General features: G+C 37.5%; 1 long non-coding RNA gene across 2 annotated transcripts; it reads right to left on the minus strand.

The window, feature by feature from the left end:
- Nucleotides 1-1439: 1439 nt before the first annotated feature.
- On the minus strand, nucleotides 1440-19326 carry LOC143691693 (uncharacterized). 2 transcript variants are annotated; one of them, XR_013179658.1, is made up of 4 exons: nucleotides 19102-19326; nucleotides 18500-18727; nucleotides 4489-4567; nucleotides 1440-2113 (listed from the first exon to the last, which is right to left on the minus strand). It is a non-coding gene; the product is annotated as an uncharacterized LOC143691693 (long non-coding RNA). The 2 variants fall into 2 exon arrangements; XR_013179657.1 differs by lacking the exon at nucleotides 4489-4567 and having other exon boundaries at nucleotides 1630-2113.
- Between the last annotated feature and the right edge of the window lie 888 nt (nucleotides 19327-20214).

The following is a 20214-nucleotide window of genomic DNA, read 5'->3' on the forward strand; positions in this document are numbered from 1 at the left end:
AGTTTAGCCTGGTTAATTGCTTCACCTCGTCTCCTACTCTTCACTCCCGCCACAGCGGCTTCCTCAGATATGCCAGGCATGCTCCTGCCTCTGGGCTTTTCAACTTCATGTCTTCTTTTACCTCGAAATAGCTCTTTCTTGAGATACAGTTGATTCTCATTATTTGCAGATTCCATAATTGCAAATTCACTGGCTAAAATGTATTTGTAACCTCAAAATCAATGCTTATGACCCATCGCCATTATCCATAGACTCACACGACGGTAAAAAAATTTGAGTCATCTGAAGAGCATGTTCCCAGCGGAAGTTAAACAAGGTGCCACTCTGCCTTCTTATTTTAGCTTTCACCCCGAGGAACAGCCATAAGTATGAAGGAAACATACTGTATACTTTTTGCAGAATAGTTAGTGCAACATTTCCCACATTTTTGTGCTTTTTGCTGACAATTTAGCTGTTTAAAATGCCCCCAAGTCAAGTGCTTGTGGTAGACTGAATTACATACCTCAATTTAGACACATTATTAATCTTAATCTACATTCCTACAAACCTGTTGTAAATAGGCTCTCCTGAAAATGCTATTTTAAATTAAGGCATAGCCCAACTGAGTGAGTGAAGTTGAGTCTTAATCCAGATTACTGGAAGCTTGAGTCAGAGAAAGCCACGGGGGGCGGGGGGGGGGGGGGCGGGTCCTAGAAACCGGAAGTCGGCGTGACGTGAGGCAGGGATAAAAGGCCAGGCGCCCCATGGTTCACCGGAAGTCAGCACCAGAATGTTACAGATCTGAGGAGAAGGCCTTGCATTATTGATGCCGCGACCTCGGACTTCCCTTAGCCTCAAACCGTGAGTTTTAAATTCTTGTTGTTTAAGCCAACCCACTGTAGGGCATTTATGGTTGCAGCCTGGAAAACTAAGACGGGCTTGAAGTGACATCTAGGATCCCTAATCCCAAGGAGGCCGTGATGTGCTTCAGGCGAAAATTCTTGTGTTGGGGAAGCTCCTTTTCAGCATGGGTTCTAGTGTCGTCGGCTGTGAGTTCAAGGTTAATGAATCAACACTGTACCTTTCTTTAGATGGAAACACACGTAAAATGAGTTTATGTATTGATTGGTTGAGAAACTGTTGTGTTCAAAGGCACCCAGGACGCTGGCCTTGTACTTCCCCTAGGAGAATAGCTCAGTATGCACTATTTCAGTGTTCTCGGCCACTTTCTAGAACGTAACTACACTAGCATAATGAGAACTGACTGTAATGGCGTGACTTTGTTCCTTCACATCAGGCCTTTACTCAAATATCAAATTCCCAGGCAGACCTTTCCTAAACACCCTATTTTAAACGGCAACCCTCACTCCAAATTTTCTGTCTACATTCCCTGGTTTATTTTTATCGGTGCACTTATTGCTAGCTAACATATTATACATTTTACTTATTTTATTGTCTGCTTCCCCTTGTTAGAATGTAGGCTCCACAAGAGCAGGGGTATTTGCCTCTTTTGTTCCCTGGTTTAAGTCTAGTGCCTAGAATAGTGGTTGCCACATAGGGGTGCAACATTTGTTAAAACAAAACAAAACAAAAAAATCAGTGAATAATTGCTATAGATTTTTTTGTCATTGGTTTTTTTTTTGTATCTTCTCTGTTTGCATAAATTCACCAACCAACTCTGTTATTGCTCTGTCTTCATTCCTAAGCTTTTTATTGTGACTAATTTTTCATCTAGTTTGGCTTTGTATTTGTTGTCTAGAGCTGCATAACAAATGATGAGAAATTTAAGCTGCATAATAAATGATGAGAAATTTAGTGGCTTAAAACGGCAACTCACACCATGACTCTTTAGGTCAGAAGACCAGCACGATGTAATTGAGTTCTCTGCTCAAGGTTAGCACAGAGCTGAAATAAAGGTGTAGGTCAGGCTGAGTTCTCATCTGGAGATTCTGGGATAACGTTCACTTCCCAGGTTATTTTGGTTGTTGGAATTCAGATTCTTGCTGTGGTAGGACTCAGGTCCCTGTTTACCTATAAGGAAGGCTCTCCACCTTCCTTGCCATGTAGCCTCCTTCATCTTCAGGCCAGAAATGGTGCAATGAATCCTTCTTGTGGTTCAAGTCTATGACTCTTTCTGAAAGAAAGAAGGAGAAAAAACTCTGTTTATAAAGGATTCACTTGCTTAGGCCAGGCCCACCAGAAGAATCTTCCTATTTTAAGATCAGCTGATTTAGAATCTTAATTATACCTGCAACATCTCTTCACTGCAATGTCTAGATTAGTGTTTGAATGAATAACAAGGAGAAAGTATGTGAACAGCAGGGACCAAGCACCTTGGAGAGCCATCTTAGAATTTGCCTACAGATTTCATTTACAATTAAGATTATTTTTTTCTCCCAAGAAGGGCTTATAAAATCTGCATTCCTAAATTGCTGTAAGCTTGAGAAACTTTGTCTCATAACAGGATAAAAAATTATTGGCTTGATTTTCTTTTAACCAGAATGCCATAGACCTTGTTCCTCTGTCATGTTTTATGTATTTCACTGCTCTTTTTGCTACCAGTTTCACAGTCGTCATCGAATTTGCTGATTGAAGTTAAGTTAGTTGTTGTTTTTTCAATCCAGAATGAGTGCAACATTCCCTGAGATTTTTTTAATGTGAAATATAACATATACCAAAAAATAAAAAATAAATTTCCAAATATTTTAACAGTTAGTTATAGAAGAGATTTTAAAATTTGGTATGGATTACAGTTCCATGATTTTTTGTTTTTTTCTTCTAGCTGCTCCAAGACACTGGAGACCAACAGAAATATCAATATAATGATTCAGTAGTCACACTCATTTGTTAAATCTTATCTTTGTTATATTCCTCTTTCTCTTTAAATAGCATATATACATAAAAGCAATGAATTTCAAAATACATGGCAATAATTAGTTGTAGAACAGATTTCAGAGTTTGGTATATGTGTTACAATGCCACAATTTTAGTTTTCTTTCTTTCTTTTTTTTTTTTTTTTTTGTCTAGCTGCTTTAAGGTACTGGAGGCTAAAAGAAATCCCAGTATAATGATTCAGCACTCATATTCATTTGTTAAACCCTACCATCTCTGTATAACTCCACTATCACCTTTGATCTTGCATCACTCTTTAGAGGTATTTGTACTGTGCCCATTCTAACTTTTACATGTGGGAAGGAGCTGTTGGTAATATGGGATGGGGGATGGAAATAGTTGATGTTCTGAAAGGGCTGGCCCCTCTTCATTTCAGGACTTATCTGGTCCAGGGACCCATCTGGAGGTTATAGGTTTTGGAGAATTACCCTAGTGCATGAAACTTTGTAGAATCTTAAATAATGCCTTAGGTATTATTTAGGATTGGCAGGAATGGTTTTGGTTGGAGTTTGGCAAGTTATGATAGGTAGCAATATCTAACTGAGGCATGCATCAGAGTGACCTCCAGAGTAGCCTCTCAAATCTATTTGAGCTCTCTCAGTCACTGATCCCTTAATTTTTACACTTCTTTTCCTCCTTTTGGTCAGGATGGCATTGTTGATCTCATGGCTCCAGGGCCAGACTCATCCCAGGGGGTTATCTCCCATGCTGCCAGGGAGACTTTCATCCCTGGATGTCATGTACCATTTAGGGGGCACATATTCCCTGAGATTTTTAACATATTTGAAAAGTGCTCACTCAATGAATGAATAAAATGGCTTGGCAAACATTATTTCCTTCAAGATTTGGTGGACATTATATGTTATCTTATGATATTCACTGTTGCTGGATATCAGAGGCCAGCCTGATCTCAACTCCTTGTTGGTGGCCTGTTTTTGTCACTTTCATACCTGAAAAATTCTTTATCCTTGAGATTCCATAACTTAGCCAGAATGTATCTTAATATTTCTATCTTGATATAAGTGCTTAAGGTACCTAACATATAAAGCCCTTCAGAGCTATGTCACAACTTAAAATCTTGCTGCAGCAGCACTATGGTAAAATCTAAACACCACACACACACACAAACAAACAAATGCATGTGCACATACACTAAAGGCAGTTTGAACCACAATGGGTACTTTTCTCTTTCCAAAGAGTTTCTAAGGGTAAAGAGTAGCTGACTAGATTATTTCTTGGGAAATATGACTTAAGAGGCATTATCTTTTTTTCACGGGTAAGTACACATGAATTAAGAGGGTGATAAGGGAAGTTCTTTAAATCTTCATATTTGAAGACATTTCCTGTCTCTTACAAATCTGGTTAACTATAGAAAAGTGTTTTTTTTTACCATCTCTAATGACGTCTATTTATTTGTGTCCTTCTGCTAAATTCTATTGCTTCAAATAAGCATTTCAGTTCCAAGGCCTTCCCAGGCCTGCTGCTTGACTCATTATTACATGTTAGGCTGAAAGTTTGGAACCTTGGTTTCTTTTAATTTTCTATTTGCATCTGTTAGAATGATTGTATGTTAAGAGCTATGTACATAGGCAAAAATTTCTTCTGAGCATAACACACCTTAACGTATATATAGAGTTCACTTCTCCTTACCAATCCAACTTCTACCGTGAAATATTCACTGTAAAGGTAGTTGCTTCTATGAAAAAAGAGAAGAAAAAAAGGAAAAAAATTCAATTATATCTCCAATAACATTTTATTTTAGGGCATTTAAACTTCAAAAATGCCGGTTATCCTTCAGAAGCATATATGCCTTTTATTTATTTTCTTGGGTCTTCAGCTTTTCTTTTAGGTCTTTAATTGGATTTTTCCATTTTGTATTCTCCTTCTTTCCCCAAATTCAGAATGGAGCTCTGGAGAACAGTGAGCCCTGGTAGTATTATTCTGCCTCTGATGGGATACAGCAATATTAAGTAATAATGAGGACGGAAGTCTTTTTCATTTGGCTGTATGCCAGGGTTCCTACTTTTCCCTAAAACCACTTCTTTTCAAGTTGTAAAGTATGACTAAAAATTCTCAGGATTTTTTTCAGCTTTCTCTCTTTCACTGATAACCACATTTGATGGGTGACTGTGGGGATAGGTTTAGAATGTGTACTAAGTAAATCATAGGAGAATGTTTTGTTTCTTTTCTATTTTTTAACTTTTTTTTATTATAGCACTTGTAGATTTACAGATCCATCGTGCAGTAAGTACTAAGTCACCGTACAGCTCCCTCTCACACACACGGTTTTCCCTATTAACATTTTTTTTTTTTTTTGCATGGGCAGGCACTGGGAATCAAACCCAGGTCTCTGGCATGGCAGGTGAGAACTCTGCCACTGAACTACCATTGCACCACCCCCTGTTAACATTTTGCATTAGTGTGTAACCATTTTACAAGCCATGGGACAATATTATAATTATGACATAACTTGAGCCACACTGTTTACATAGCGTTGCGCTGTTCCATGGGATTTTATGTGTGCCTGTGTGTGGCAACCTAAAATTTCCCTTTTATTTCTTTTTTAAATATACAATTCAGTAGTATTTATTACATACACAAAGTTGTGCCTCCATCCCCAACATCCATTGCCAAAACTTTTCCATCATCTCAAACAAAACTCCATACTGATTAAACATTACCTCTACGTTCCCTTCCTGTTCTTGGCCCCTGGTAACTAGCATTCTAGTTTCTGACTTCATGAATATGCTTATTCTACTTATTTCGTATAAGTGATAGCATACAGTATTTGTCCTTTTCTTATTTCATGTGACATGATACCTTCAAGCTTCATTCATGTTCTAGCATTCCCTTATTCCTTTTTACAGTCCCTCCTGGTTTCGATTTGCATTTCAGTAATGGCTAATTACTTCTTCTCATGTGCTCATTGGCCATTTGTATATCTTCTTTGAAGAAATGCCTTTTCAAGTCTTTTTCCCATTTTTCGATTGGGTCATGTGTCTTTTTGCTATTGAGTTGTAGAAGTTCATTATAAATTCTGGATATCAAATGCTTATCAGATATGAGGTTTCCAAATATTTTCTCCCATTCTATAGGTTATCTTTTTACTAGTTTTGATAAAACCCTTTGATGCACAAACATTTTTAATTGTGAGGTAGTCCCTTTGATCTATTTTTTTTCTTTTGCTGCTCATGCTTTTGGTATATAGTCCAAGAATCTACCACCTAACGCAAGGTCCTGAAGTTGTTTTCCTTATGTTTACTTCTAGGAATTTTATCATTTTAATTCTTATATTTAAGTCTTTGTTGAGTTAATTTTTTAACATTGTCAAGAAGGAGATCTATCTTCAGTCTTTTATGTGTGGCTATCTAGAACTCCCAGCACCATTTTTTTAAGAAACTATTCTTTCTCCCACTGAATGGACTGGGCCGCTTTGCAAAGATCCGTTGACCAAAGATGTGGGGTATATTTCTGAACGCTCAATTTGATTTTGTCCATCTAGATGTCTGTCCTTGTGCCAGTACACATTATTTTGACTACTGGGTGGTTTTATAATAAGTTTTAAAATCAGGAAGCATGAGTCCTCCAACTTTACTCTTTTTCAACATGGTTTTGGTTATTTGGGGCAACTTACCCTTTTCTGTGAATATGGATTGGGTTTTCCATTTCTGCGAAGAAGTCTGCTGGAATTTTAACTAAAATTGCATTGAATCTGTGAATTACTTTGTGTAAAATTCACATCATAATATCTTTTGGATGAGTTTGAGCAGTATTGTGTTAGTTCTTTGAACATTTCATAAAGTTCACCCGTGAAGCTGTCTGGTCCTGGGCTTTTCCTTATTGGGTAATTTCTGATTACTGATTCATCTCTAGACTTATCAGTCTGTTGAGATCTTCTGTTTCTCTAGAGTTAGTGTAGGTTGTTTGCGTGTTTCTAGGAACTTTTCCATTGTATCTAGGTTATCCAATTTGTTGGCATATAGTAGATCTTTTTGATTTCTGTAACGTTAGTAGTCAAGTGGCCCCTTTCATTTCTGATGTTGATTATTTGTATTCTCTATTTTTCCATCTCTAGCTAAAGATTTGTTGATTTTATTGAATTTTCTAAAGAACCAACTTTTGGTTTTCTTAATTCTCTGTATTGATTTTTCATTCTCTGTTTCATTTATTTCTGCTTTAATCTTTTGTTATTGATTTTCTTCTGTTTGCCTCAGGTTTAATTTGCTGTTCTTTTTCTAGTTCCCCCAGATTTGCTAAGAGAACACCTGATTTTGTGTCTGATTTAAGTTTTTTTTAGGTCAAATAAAAGGTCTCTTATTTGAGCCTTTTTCATTTTTTAACATAAGCATTTAGGGCTTAGTAATTTCCCTCTGAGCATTGCTTTCACTGTGCTCCATAAGTTTTGATGTGTCATGCTTTCATTTTCATTCATCTCAAGATATTTCCTGATTTCTTCTTTGATGCATTGATTATTTAAGAATGTATTGTTTAACTTCATACATTTGTGGATTTTACAGTTTTCTGTTTTTTCTTTTTATTTCTAGCTTCATTCTGTTGTGGTTAGAGGAGATGATTTGTATAATTTTGATCTTTTTATTTTTATTAAGGCATGTTTGTGACAACCTGTGGTCTATCCTGGATAATGATCCTTGTGTGCTTGGGCAGAATGTATATTCTTTTGTCTTTGGGTGCCGTGTTTCTGAATATGTCTATTAGGTCTAGTTCATTTATCCTCTTGTTCAAGTTTTCCATTTCTTTATGACCTTCTGTCTAGATATCTTTCCATTCAGGAAAGTGGTACATGACATTGCCAGCTATTATTGTAGACATTTCTATTTCTCCCTTCAGTTTAGTCAATGCTTGTTTAATGTATTTTGGGACACTGTGGCTAGATACATAAATGTTTATGATTAGTATTTCTTCTTAATGTATTGATCCTTTTATTAATATATAGCTTCTGTGCTGGTTTGAAAGGATGTATGTCCCCTAGAAAAGCCATGTTTTAATCTAAATCCCATTTCATAAAGGCAGAATAAACCCTATTCAATACTGTATGTTTGAAACTGTAATCAGATTATCTCCCTGGAGATGTGATCTGATCAAGAGTGGTTGTTAAACTGGATTAGGTGATGACATGTCCCCACCCATTTGGGTGGGTCCTGATAAGTTTCTGGAGTCCTATAAAAGAGGAAACATTTTGGAGAATGGAAGATTCAGAGAGAGCAGAGCAGAACAACATAGCTATGAGAAGCAGAGTCCACCAGCCAGCAACCTTTGGAGATGTAGAAGAAAAATGTCTCTTGGGGAGCTTCATGAAATAGGAAGCCAGGAGAAGAAGGTAGCAGATGATACCATGTCCTTCATGTATCCTTCCAGATGAGAGAGGAACCCTGACTATGTTTACCATGTGCCTTTCCAAATGAGAGAGAAATTCTGACTGTGTTCACCATGTACCTTCTCACTAGAGAGAGAAACCCTGAACTTCATCGGCCTTCTTGAACCAAGGTATCTTTCCCTGGATGCCTTTGACTGGACATTTCTATAAACTTGTTGTAATTGGGACATTTTCTCGGCTTTAGAACTGTAAACTAGCAACTTATTAAATTCCCCTTTTTAAAATCCCTTCTGTTTCTGGTATATTGCATTCCAGCAGCTAGCAAACTAGAACAGCATCCGTCTTTGTACCCTTGTAACAGTTATTGACTTGAAGTCATTCTTTTTGGAGTATTTTACACTTCTTGGACATGTATATTTATGTCTTTCATAAGAATTGGGAAATGTTCAGCCATTATTAACTGTGGTAGTTATATTCCAGTGTCAACTTGGCTAGGTGAAGATGCTTAGTTCTATTGTTGTGGTCATGAACCAATGGCATGTGAACCTCATCTGTTGATTATATCTGCAGTCGGCTAGGAGGCATGCCTGCTGCATTGAATGATGTTTGATTTAATTGGCTGGTGCTTAAATGAGAAAGTCAATGTAGCACAGTTCAAGAAGGTCAGCATACCTCATCTCGGCACTCGCAGCTCAGCCCAGGTGAGCTTTGGAGATGCAGAAAAAATAACCCCAGGGAAAGTTGTTGGAACCCAGAGGCCTGGAGAGAAGGCCAGCAGAGATCACCCTGTGTCTTCCCATGTGACTGAAAGAACCTCAGTGGGAAGTTAGCTGCCTTTCCTCTGAAGAACTAATGAAATAAATCCCCTTTTATTAAAAGCCAATCTATCTCTGGTGTGTTGCATTGCAGCAGCTAGCAAACTAGAACATTAACTCAAATATTCTTTCTTCCCCTCTTTCCTCCTCTTCCCCTTCTGAAACTCCTATAATGCATATGTTGGTATGCTTCATGTTGTCCCACAGGTCCCTTAGCCTCTGCTCAGTTTTTCAAATTCTTCTGTACTTCATCTGGATGATTCCTATTGTCCTCTTTTGTAGTTCATTGATTCTTCTGCCTTTTCAAATCTTCTGTTGTATGCCTCTAATGTATATTAAATCTGTATTATTGTATTTTCATCTCCATAAGTTCTGTTAAGTTTCTTTTTAGACTTCACAATTCTTCTTTTTGTTCACTTCACCATTTTCTTCTTTATGTTCTTTAGCTCTACATTGATATTTACTTTATTTCCATCCATATTTTTACTTTAGCTTCTTAAATTGATTTAAGATGTTTGTTTGAAATTCTTTGATTAGTTTTTCCAATGTCTTTTTTTCCTATGAAGCTTTAATTTTTTCCCTTGAATGAGCTATATCTTCTTGTTTCTCTGTATAGATTGTGATTTTTTGCTGCTATCTAGGCATTTGATTATTTCAATGTTCTAACCCTGGAAGTCAGTTTCTCCTTCTAGTCTAGGGTTTTACTGTTGACTGTTTATGTGTCAAGGCTCTTCTTCAATGCTTGGCCCAGATTATACTGAATCTTTAGAGCAACCAATGTTTAACAGTTCAGATTTTCTCAGGTCTTCTTCATATGCCTTTTGTCCTGGAAATGTACTGCAGCTTTTAAGATTACCCTCTTAATGGTAATTAAGAGTGAACTGATTCATCTCCAGGAGAATATTTCCTTTCTACTTTTCTTCCTCTGAGAGTCCTTGACTATTTGGTTTGTTTTTATTCAAATTTTTCTCCCCAGGAGCTATCATTTCCTCAGCTACTTTCCCACTCAGGGCTGCATTTCATTAAAACTTTTTATCCTCTGTTCACTCTGCTTTAGAGTGGTTCTGTTTTCCCCTTTTTCCCATGTAGCTTTTCTGACTCCAGTAATTTCCAAATTAGGATATTTAGCTCCAGGGAGCCAGTTGGGTTTATGGTGCAAATAGTCCATCTGTTTGCTCTACTGTTGTTTAATTGTACCAGCAATTACAGATGGGTTGAGAGTGTGCACTACTTGTCAACAGTTGCAGGTCACTCTTGTTTCCTGTTTTCCTGGATACTACTTTGTATATGCGTACTCATTGACTGCTAGCCCCTGAAGAGGCATCAAGTTCTAGGTTGCTGCCATGTGTTGGTTCTGTAGTCAGTGACAACAGCAGGAGGTGTCTGACCCAGAATGCTGCTGCTGTGTGATTATTAAACCATGCAGGTCTAAGTGAAGGAAAGGGGATTGACTGGCAGGTCCAAGTCACAGATCTCCTACAAGCTTTTTTTAAATATAGTTTTATTGAGATTTACATACCAAATAATCCATCCAAAATGTATAATCCATGGCTCACAGTACCATCATATAGTTGTGCATTCATCACCACAATTAATTTTAAGATATTTTCATTATGCCAAGAAAAAAATGAAAATAAAAATAAGAAAGAGCACCAAAAGCATCCCTATCCCTTATCCTCCTCTATTATTTGTTTATTTATTTATTGTCTTTGTTTTATTACTCATCTATCCATAAACTGGATAAGGGAATGTCAGGTACAAGTTTTTACAATCACAAGGTTGTACAATAAAATCTGTATTTATACAATCATCATCAAGAATCCAGTCTACTGGATTATAGTTCAATAGTTTCAGGTATTTCTAGCTTTTCTAAAAACCCTAGATACTAAAAAGGAATATCTATATAATGCATAAATATAACCTCCAGAATGACCTCTTGCCTCTATTTGAAATCTCTCAGCCACTGAACCTTTGCTTTGTTTCATTTCCTTTTCCTCTTTTGGCCAAGAAGGCTTTCTCAATCCCATGATACCAAAGCCAGGCTCATCCCTAGGAGTTATGTCCCACATCGGGGTAAATGGTAGTGAATTTTTTTCAGAGGTGGTGTTCTAGTTTGCAGACTACTACTGGAATGTGATATACTAGAAATGGAATGGCTTTTAAAAGGGGAATTCATCAAGTTGCAAGTTTGCATTTCTAAGGCTGTGCAAATATTCAAATTAAGGCAATACTATGAAAATGTCCAATCTAAGGCATCCAGGGAAAGATACTTTGGTTCAAGAAGGCTGATGATGTTCAGGGTTTCTCTCTGAACTGGAAAGGCATATGGCGGGCATGGCAACATCTAATAGCTTTTTCTCCAGGCTTCCTGTTTCATAAAGCCACCCAGGGGAGGGGAGGATGTTTTCCTTCTTCATTTCCAAATGGCTCTAAGCTTTTTCCAAAATGGTTCCCTCTTAAAGGGCTCCAATAAGCAAACCCCACTTTGAATAGTGGAAACCCATCTCCATGGAAACTACCTAATCAGAAGTTACCACCCACAATTAGGTGGGTCACATCTCCATGGATAATCAAAAAGCTCCCATCCAGCAATGCTGAATGAGGATTAAAGGACATGGCTTTTCTGGGGTAGACAACAGATTCAAACCTGCACAATCCACACTTTGGACCCTCAAAAGACATTTTTTCCAAATGCAAAATAAACTCATTCTATCACAGTATCAGAAAGCCTTAAACTATTTCAGTAACAATACAAATATAATACAAAGTCAGAAACAATACAAAATCTCATCAAAGTTAGTTACAGGCATGGCCTGTCCTAAGGCAAAATTTTCCTCTGGCCCTGGACCTGTAAAACTCAGAGCAAGTTATTTGCTGCCAACATACAAAGGAGGGACAGTCATAGGATGAACCTGCATTTCCATAGGGAGAAATTGGAAGGAACACAGGGGTCAGTGGACCCAAGCAATTCCAAAACCTGCAGGCCAAATTCCATTAGATTTCAAAGTCTGAGAGTCATTTATTGTTGGAGCTTTAGAAAGCGGCAGTCTCACCCTTTCCGAGGGCCTACACAGCAGCCTGCCACTTTCCGAATGCAACCTTGGGGGACACTGGGGGAGCACCATTTTCTCGGCTCCACCCTCTCCAAGCATCAAGGCTGCACCCAGGTTTTCTGCCATCTCCTGGACACACACTCAACCCATCCATTTGGTGGCAGCCAGGCTCTTTCCAATTCCCAAGGAATGTGCTCCACCTCCTCCAAGGCCTGAGGCAGCATGGCTCTTCCTCTGCAAGGAGGTGGAGGGCCATCCCTGCCTTTGGAGAAAATTCGCTCTTTCCAAGTTCTTGGGTGAGTCTGTTCTCCTGGCCCGAGGTCTTTTGAATTCAGACCCTAGTCTCCATGGTGCTACCTCTGAAGACATTTTCTTTAACTTTGTCCTTTTTAGTCCAGACTGGCAGTGGTTCCATTTATGCAGATCCCACAACACTCTTGTTGGCTTTCTGTGCAGTAGGTAAGGATCATGCCTATTAGACAAAAGAAGTTTCCACATATTCTTCTTGGATAACTCCATCTCCAATCCTGGCTTTTTCTGAAATGGCTGACTAGTTCCATGTTTGGTTAAATCCTCATGTGGGGCAGTATTCTCAGGGGTCTCTTCTGGAAGCCCAGAGTTTTCCAGAACATCAGTTTCTGGTTTCTTTGTACCCTAGAGTTCAGTTCTCAATTTATCTCTTTCTCTCACATTTCACTATAAGCTGCAAGGAGAAACCAGACTGCACTTTCCACATTTAATTTGGAAATCTCTTCTGCTAAATATCCAAGTTCATAGCTTTTAAAATCTACTTTCCAGCCAAAACCTCTAGTCAATTTTGCCAGATTATCTGCCACTTTAAATTATACTTCCTTCCAGTCTGCAATAAATAAGTCTCATTTCTGTCTATGGCCTTATCAGAAGTATCTTTAGGGTCCACATTTTTACCAACAGTCTCTTCAAAGCATTCTAGGCCTTCTCTATCAAGTGCCTCACAACTCTTCCAGAATCTTCGCCTTATCCATTTGAAAAGCTGTTCTAACACATTTGATATTTGCAAACTGCAGCAGCACCCCACTTCTCTGGTACCAAAATCTTTCCTAGCTTGCAAGCTGCTGGGATGCGATATACCAGGAATGGAATGGCTTTTAAAAAGGGAAATTTATTGGGTGGGCCACGGTGGCTCAGCGGCAAGAACACTTCCTGCCATGCCAGAGGACCCGGGTTCGATTTCCGGTGCCTGCCCATGTTAAAAAAAAAAAAAAAAGGGAAATTTATTGAGGTTGCAAGTTTGCAGTTCTAAGGCTGTGAAAATGTCCAAATTAAGGCAAGGCTATGAAAATGTCCAATGTAAGGCATCCAGAGAAAGATACCTTGGCTCAAGAAAGCTGATAATGTTCAGAGTTTCCCTTTCTTATTTGGAAAGGCACATGGTAAACGTGGCAACATCTGCTAGCTTTCTCTCCAGGCTTCTTGTTTCATGAAGCTCTCTTGGGGCTGTTTTCTTTCGTCTTCTCCAAAGGTCTCTGGCTGCATGGGCTCTAAAATTTTTCCCAAAATGATTCTCTCTTAAAGGGCTCCAGTAAACGAACCCCCTCTTGAATGGGTGGAGACACATCTCCATGGAACATCTAATCAAAAGTTACCACCCACAGTTGGGTAGGTCACATCTCTAAGGATTATCAAAAAGCTCTACCCATCAATATTGAATGAGAATTAGAGGACATGGCTTTTCTGGGGTAGATAACAGTTCAAGCCAGCACGGTTGGCTTAGAGAGAGAGAGGCCACATCTGAACAACAAAAGAGGTTCTCTGAGGGTGATGCTTAGGCATAATTATAAGTAGGCTTAGCTTCTCCTTTGCAGGAATAAGTTTCATAAGAGCAAGCCCTAAGATCAAGGACTTGGTTTATTAAATTGGGCGTCCCTAATGCTTGTGAGAATATCAGGAAATCCCCAGTGGGATAGTTTTATATTTCCACATTTTTCCCCAGACCCTCAAGGGAACTTTGCAAATACTTTTTTATTTTTTGCCCAAAATACTCTGGGATGTATCAGGGTATTACACTAACCTGTACAGAATAACAAGATTTCATTCCCTATTCTAGGTTCCATTTAATGATGTTATTTGAATAAACTGATCATACAGATTAAATAGATAGTATGCTACAGAAAATGTAAATTTTGTGCCAAATAAAATCTCTTCCTTTGGTCTCGTGCAGAAGTTGACATTTTAAATTATAGTCAGTATTATCCTTTACCCTGTCCTATATACCTTTGCCTTAGTCCTAACCCAGTCCATTTCATTCATATCTCTAAATGAAGTCTGATCTTTTTCAGCTTCTTTCACAGTTGCTGTATGGAGTAATACTAACTTTCAGAACTGCAGAACTCTATCTTTGAGTCTAAGGTGTCACACAAAGTTCCAATGGACTACCGGGTTATACACAAAGATCACACAAAGTTCCAATGGACTACCGGGTTATACACAAAGATCTCAGCATCTCAGAATTTAGTAATAACAGTCAAAACCTAGGAATAGATGTGACTGTTGTAAGAGTTTACAATCTAGGGACCATTACAATAAGCTTTATTGAACATTTTGTACTCATTAATCATAGATTGTCTAAATCTGCCCACTTCCTATCCCTTGATATTAAATTCTCTTTAAATGCTCTTGAATTAAATTCTGAGTGTTGCTCATTATAGTTAGTTTATATCAGTGAGGCCTTACAATATTTGTCCTTTGGTTTCTGGTATATTTCACTCAACATAGTACCCTCCAGGTTCATTCACCTATTTGCATGCCCCCAAATTTCATTCCTTCTTGCAGTAACTCAGTATTCCATTGTATGTGTATACCAGACTTCACCCTTCTGTTCATCAATTGATGTACACTTGGGCCACCTCTATCCATTGCAAATCATGAAAACGCCAGCATAAATACCAGTGGCAAATGTCTATTTGTGTCCCTGTTTTTAGTTCTTCAAGTCTATTCCAAATAATGGGGCTGCAATATCATATGACAACCCTAAACTTAGCCCCCTGTGGGGCAACCACATTGCCTACCAGAGGGACTACACTGTTCTGCTTCTCTGCCAACAGTGAATAGTTACAGCTCTTTCTCTCTCTTTCTCCACATCTTCTCCAGCACTTGTAATTTTCTGTTTATTTTTTAAACAATTTTATTCACACATACAATCCATCCTAAGTGAACAACCATTGACTCCTGGTATAATCACATAGTTGTGCATTCATCACCACACTCTATATGAGAACATTTTCATTTCTTCCACAAAGAAAGAAAAGGAAAAAATTAAACAATTAGAAAAAGAAAATAATGAAAAAGAAAAAGGAGAAACAACAACAACAAGAATCCCATACCCCTCCCTTATATCCACCTCTTATTGATATTTAGTTTTGGTATATTGCCTGTGTTACAATTAATGGAAGAATATTACATTACTTTTAACTATGGACCCTAGAGTGTATTGATTATATTTTTTCCATTTACCATCTCTTTTTCAACTACTTGCAATGGTGACATTCATTTATTATATCATGTAAAAACTTTCTTGTATTTGTACATTTTCTGCTTGTTTTTATGTTTTTTTTTTAATTCAATTCATCATTTATGGAATCTTTATCTCTATCATCCTCCAGGGTCCAAAGTAAGTAGAATGTGCCCTTTTATGTAGTTGTCTAAGGTGAAGCTTTCTGAGGAATGTCTTATACTGTTATCTCAGTGATAATACCCCCATCCTTCCTATTACTTTTTGAAACATGATATGAAATTGTATCCTTTCCTTGTTTGGTTCCTACCATTGTGATTTTTTCACCCCTGGTTTTGGTGTATTTTTTTATACCATTGTTCTTGTGATGTATAAGTTATATACAGAAATATCAATAAAATATTATTAACAACTCAAGTGAATGATTACATTGTGAATTATTTCCTCAACAAATAGTTGATTATTTTCTGAAACCAGAAGTTCTCCTTGTTTTGATTAGTTCTCTTCCCTGAAGATAATCATTAACCTGACATCTGATACGATAGGTCATTTCAGCTGCTTTTAAGCTTAAATGAATGAAATAATAGGATATGTATATGCATTCTTGCTTCATTAAAACTACATTACATTAATGAAATTCATCCAGGTTGCTACATATAGATATAGTTTATTCATTTTAATTGCTGTATACACTTGTATAATTTGAATATACTACAATTCAGTGATTCTACTCTTCATGGACAGTTGGATTTCCAGCTTCTTTCTAGTAATAATGCACCCGTAGACATCCTTGGTACACGAGTTCACACATTTTTGGGGATATATACTTAGATGTGGAATGAACCGTATGATATGCTTATGTGCTACTTAATAGCTAATACCAAATTCTTTTCATTGTGATTGTACCATCCATAATGCATGCAAAATTATATTGCTCTCCATCCTTGCCAAAACTTAGTATGCCAGTCTTTTTGTTTTTAGCCATTTGGTAGGTATGTGATGAACCCATTTGAAGTTTTACTCTTTTTTTCCTGATTACCAGTAAGGTTGAACACTGCTCTGAATTGTCTATTGTTAACTTGGCATCACCACTAGTACCTTCTAAGCGACTTCTAGACAAGAAGCTAGAGATTATATTTCTGCAATTGTTTGAACTCAGATTAAAGTCTGACACTGAGAGGCAAGTAACAGAAAGGGGAAAAGGCCATATTCTGTAGAGGAGGTTGTAGCCAAATTCACTAGAAGCTGTCAGATTCTCAGCAGCATCTTGATGATGAGGTCTTGAGAACCATTCACTTTCCTGATGCAGACCAAGCAAGACAGTGAGATGCTCCCTGAGCTTTACTCTCCCAGTTCTGTAAATTTTCGTGGTAACTTATAATTCCTTGTACTACCACTTGTCATACATGAAACATGTAGGTTGGCTTCTGTTTTCCTGAGCAGAACCCTGATGTTATAAATACCCTTTCACATATTTATTGCCCTTTATGATTCTTTTGTGAGGTATTTGTTCAAATGTCTTGCCTTTTTTTTTGTACATGCTGGTTTGCCTGTCTTTTCCTTACTAATTGGTAGGAGCCCTTTGTATCATTTAGCAAGTTCAGTTAAAGATGACGTGAATACTCCTCCCACTCCATAGTCTGCTTTTTCACTCTCTCAAATGGTATATTTTGATAAAAAGTTCTTAATTTTGAAGTAGATCTGTTTAACAAATTTATGATTAATGATTTTATGTCTTATTTTAAAAAACATTTCCTATCAATTGTTCTGAAGATAATCTCTGATCTTTATCTAGATATTTTACTATTTGCCTGTCGTACTTATGTATAAATTACACCTGGAAATTATTTTTGAGTAAGGCATGATGAATAGGTTACATTTCTTTTGTTTTAGTAGCTATCCAATTGAGCCAGTATACTTTATTGAATAGATAATTCTTTCTCCCATTTCTGAGTACTAACTTTTGCATAAATCCAGTATCCATATATGTGTGGCACTCTTACTGGGTTCTCTGTTCTGTTCCACTGGGCTATTTGTCTATTCCTGAGTAACTTCCACACTCCTTAATTGTAGCAAGTCTTGATATTCCTTAGAGCATCCTTCCCTTCCATCTTCTTTTCTTCTACATGATTGCCTTGGCTATTCTTGGTCTTTTGCATTTCTGTATAAACTTTAAAATAAAATGGTCAGTTTCCAATTTGAAAACCTTCAAATATTTCTGTTTTTATTTGTTCTGTTTTGGTTTGATTTAGGTATTTCATTTTGGTTTAGTTTTGGCTTAAATCTCTACTTCACTCTGTCATCAGTCATTTGTCTAATAATGAGTATAATCTCATTCTCCCAAATTTAACTCCTAAAACTACCCTCAAGATAAAGCTTAAAATCTTTAGACTGTAATACCAGACATTACATGAGCTTTTTCTTGCCTTGACTTCCAACCACAATATTGGCCATGCCTCACTCTCCATTTGGCATCTTAGAGTGCTTATTATATACAAAGAATAGTTTCAGAACTTCAAGTTGAACTCATATTCTTCCTGAAGATATTAGCCTTGATGTCATGTATTTTTCAGAGGTCTTGCCTGATTTCCTCAAGTAGGACTAAGGTTTATCTCTGATCCATAGCTAATTGTCCAAGCCTCTGTATTAGCATGCATCCTTAAAAAGTACTTAAGTATTATTCCCATCTTCCTAACATAGGAGTGAAGTTATTATTTAAGATGATTAAGTTTCATCATCTTAAATAATAAACATGTTGGGCAGATACCTGTAGTTTAAGAGAAATATATAATCTTTTTTTTTCTGGTTTGTTGAAGCTGCTGGAATGCAATATGCCAGAAATGGATTGCGTTTTATAAAGGGGATTTAATCAGTTACAAGTTTACATATCTAAGACCATAAAAATATCCAAACTAAAGCATCCAGAGAAAGATACCTTGACACTGAAGAAAGGCCATGGTGACATCTGCTGTCCTTCTCTCCCAGCTTCTGGGTTCAAATGGCTCTGATTCCAGTGATTTTCTAAGTATCTGTGGGTCCTCACTTAGCTTCTCCGGAACAACTCTGGGTTTCATCTCTTAGTTTAGCTTCTCCAAACATCTGACAACTAGTTCCGTCTCTCTGCTCTCTCTGTTGGTTCTGAGTTCTCTCTCATAAAGGGATCCTGGGAGAGATTAAGAGTCACCTTGAATGGGCGGGGTCGCTTATCCATGGAAACAACCTAATCAAAAGGTCCCACCCAACAATGAGCCTGCCCCACAAGATTGGATTAGAAGAACAAGGTTTTTCTGGGGTACATAACAGTTATAAACTAGCGTATATGTGTGCATGTGTTGCATTTTTGTAATTGTTCTTGTTTTGGTCTAGTATCAGATTAGGTTATACTGTTTTCTATAAATCATTTCTATAGAGTTCTTTGGACTATTATAAAGAACACAAGGAGCACATATTTTAAAGCAGTATTGAAAATAGATTGCAGATTCCATAGGGAAATGGCTCTGCCATGGTACCCTGGTGACTTTGCACATATCTACTTACGTCACATAGGAAAAGCTTGACTATAGTCTGATTCAGTCTTTGTGGAGTATCCTGTGATTCCTTCTAGAGCAAAGGGAGGTAAGCCTTATAATAAGTTACAGTGAGAAAGTTTCTCATCCCAATCTTGTGGAAGACTGCCACAGGCTGATTACCATCCATCTCCCTAGTTTCAGCCGAGCACAGGACTTTCCATTTCCCTCTCCCTTGGGGCACAGCAGCAGTCTCCAGTGTAAGTCTATAGAACTGGTCGGCTGCTCCTCAATAATAGCATTACCTACCCCTGTACTGTCTGTCATCTTCAGGTCAACTGAGACCAGGGGCCTGGGGATTTGGCACCATGCTCATCTTGCTTTTCTTTTGTGGTGGTAGTAAACTGTCTGAATATTTGTAATTTTTTTTTTTTCTTTCCTGGTCATATCTAAGGAAGGGTGGTAAGCCAACCTAACAACTGCAGTAGTAATACTTGTGACCCCTTTAGCAAACTTGCTGCTGCTTTGGGGATGCCTAATCAATTTATAGATTCTATTTAAAATTTCAGCTAGTTTGAAATTCCTGTTGCAAATTCAGCCAATTTCCAAGAAAAAGACCTAAAAACACGCTGCCAAAGATCAAAAATCATTATATTAAAAAGAAGAACGTGCAATCTACCTGTCAAAATGGAACTAACAAAACAATAAAAAAAATGGGATTGTGGACTATGTGTATCAGCTTCACTTACAGGAAAAATCATGGCTGTTTTCTTTTCTGCATGGTTTCTGTTTCAGAAACATGAGATGTGAGCCAAGTTCTTTCCTACCTGAGGATATTTAACAGGACTTGTTAACCCTGCCTGTTCACTAACCTGTCTTTACCCATTTATACATTCATCACATGGCTAACCCTTTCTCATTCTTTAATCCTCAGCTTAAATGTTATTTATCCAGAGACTTAGATTCTTAGAATTACTCATCTATATTCTGCTTGAATTTTTAATAGTATGCTGTACATTTCCTTCATAGAATTAACCATAATTTATAACTAAACATAGAAAGATAGAGAGAGAATGATAGATTATGATTATTTGTTCGTGGTCATCTCCCCTCTAGAACTTGAGGTCCATGAACAAAGAGATCA

Source organism: Tamandua tetradactyla, chromosome 7 (genome assembly GCF_023851605.1).
Source record: "Tamandua tetradactyla isolate mTamTet1 chromosome 7, mTamTet1.pri, whole genome shotgun sequence".
Lineage (NCBI taxonomy): Eukaryota > Metazoa > Chordata > Mammalia > Pilosa > Myrmecophagidae > Tamandua > Tamandua tetradactyla.